The sequence below is a fragment of the Passer montanus genome, unplaced genomic scaffold (genome assembly GCF_014805655.1).
Source record: "Passer montanus isolate IOZ18808 unplaced genomic scaffold, ASM1480565v1 scaffold113, whole genome shotgun sequence".
Lineage (NCBI taxonomy): Eukaryota > Metazoa > Chordata > Aves > Passeriformes > Passeridae > Passer > Passer montanus.
In genome coordinates, this window is record NW_024357947.1 from 817,368 (window position 1) to 819,901 (window position 2,534).

Here is a 2,534-nt window from a genome sequence, read left to right on the forward strand (position 1 = left end):
TAGGCACATCCAGTCATAATTTAAGCAACTCTGGTTACAGAAGGATATAAGGTATTTTAAATCGTTTGCTTTCCTTTACAATTAGAAGTGCTTTTTCGAAGAAGAAAGATTTGATAGGAATAAATACCCAGTGACAGAAAGCTGGTTAATTGCAATTTTAAAGTCACGTTCCTTCCTCTCCATTGTGTACAGAGGAGAACAAAGAGAGGGAATCAATGGTGGTGTCAGATTTTCTTAGTTTCCACGTTTCACCTGGCCCGGGCGGTGCAGACCCCGGTGCCCAGCTGGGGGGCCGGCTCCGTTCCGCGCTGTCCCCGCGCACGGCGGGGCCCGAGGGACACCGGGAGGGGACAAGGGCCCGGCACGGCGCGGGACAGCAGCGGGGCCCGGGGCCTGCTCGGTGCCGATCGCGGCTGTGGCCGTGAGTTTTTCCCGGCGAAGGGCTGAGGGTGCGGGATGCCCGGCCCCGCGCTGCCCGTGCGGGGATCAGCGCGGCCCGCCCTGAGAGCCCGCGGGGACGCGGCGCTCCGGGACTGACTGCGTGTCCCCCCAGCCTCGCTGGGGCTGTCTGTCTGTCCTGCCCTGTCCTGGCGGCCCCTGTCCTCAGCAGGAGGAGGAAGAGGAGGGGGCGGCAGCCGCTCGCTGTGCCCGGCCCGGTGCGCGTCCCCCCGGGGTGCCAGCCCGAGCTCCGCCGCTGCCGCTCCTCCCTTCCCCTGGAGGTCAGCGGGACACGGAGCGGGCCCGCCGCCGGGTCCAGGTGAGCTGCTGGCACATGGGAAGCTTCGTACAGATAAACTTCTATGTGCAAGCGCTGTGTGCCAACACTAAAAAACCCGCCAGGAAAGGAAGTTTCTGTGGGGAAAAAAAAAAAAAAAAAAAAAAAAAAGGATGGCTCGCGAATTTAAGTTTTATCCACTTCCCCCATCTACTATTTTTTTAAGAGTATCTGAGCACAACAAAATCATCATTGCGTTGAGTCACAGGCGATCAGCTGAGGAGCACCCGTGTCATCTGTGCGATGGGAACTTTCAGGTGATGCGAGAAATAAGCGGGGAATCCCTTCCACTTCTCCGGGATCCTCCAAATGCCTTTCAAATTAGCCAGCCCTGAGGATCAGTGCCAGGCTCCACAAAGGCGTTCCCAAAGCCGGCAGCCAGTAAAACTTTGTGTAGGTAAAATTAGCTAAAGACCTTCTACTGAGACAACAGCCTTTGTTGTCACACGTGGTGGAGTTCCAGGATCTGTAACTATTTTTCTTAAAAGGTTTTCCTACTGCCCCAGCGAATGCATTACGCTACAGTAGCTCTGAAATGGTACCGCTTATTTCCTTAAAAGCAGCGGCCGGTTGTTTCTTCAGGGACCCCAAGTCCTTTCGAGGGAGGGGGAAAAGTGATGGCTGAATCGCGCCGATAGATCTCATTTTAACTCAGCATCATCTCCAAAGGGCGCAGCCCCTGGGAGCGCGGCGAGCTGACCGGGCCGAGCGGGGCTCAGCCCGGGAGAGAAGATCCGACAGGGGCGAGCGGGAGCCGGGACAGCTCGGTGTCCTCAGCCCTTCTCGGTCCCAGAGGGAAGGCAGAGCCCCCGCTGCTGGCGGCGGGGCCCGGCTCTCGGGCAGCAGCGGCGTCGCCCCGCAGAGCCGCGGCCGGGCCGGCGCTGCCGGTGCCCGAGTGCAGCCGGGAGCTGGGTGGCCCCGTTCCCCGGCCGAACGCCCCCACCGCTCCCCACTGTGCCTGGGGATTTTCTTGTGGGGGATGTATTTCTGATATCTGGGGTTGGGTGGAGAATTGCTGTCAACTCCAGGCAGAAGCGAATCGATTCGGACAAGATTACTTACAGTTTAAAATGAGGTTTCCAAATAGGAGGACACTGAGCGTGCTTACACTTTCCTATTTTCCCCATGCTCTTCCCGAAATGCCTGGTCCTAATCGCAGGGACGCAGCTATTCCAGTTCTGATTTTCTGGGGCTTATTACATGTCAGAACTGTGAAAGTCCTCTGGACAATTTACAGACAAAACATCTGGTTCGTTAAAGCAAAGCTACTGGACTAAGACAAACAAACTTTGCTGCTGTGCAAATTCACTTACCCAAACAATTTACATTCAAGCAAAGATTTTAGCCCGAAGAAAAACTTTTATTCATTTGTATTCAGGAGGTTTGGGAATTCGCAGGCATTTTAAAATAATTTTGCTCTAATAAAGTTATGTAGATATTACAAAATGTCTTTGTTCTCTTCTCAGATCATTATCGCTGCTATAATGGTTATTGACAACACTTTGTATTTTACAGAAGCGCAGTATCGTTTTCGGGCGTGGGCAGTGGGGTTTTTAAACAAACTTGTCAGATCCGTATTCATCTGGTCCAGCCTTAATGAAAGCTGCTGCTTCTTTGTTCTTCGCCGGGAGAAAGCGAAGTACCTCCCGCATTTCGATGGGCGCCGCGGGGCGCGGGGCAGAGGGAAGGCTGTGCCCTGGCACGGGCGGAACCGGCCGCGGGCCGCCGCGTCCCCCGCGCCCGGGGCCGGCCGGCGCCT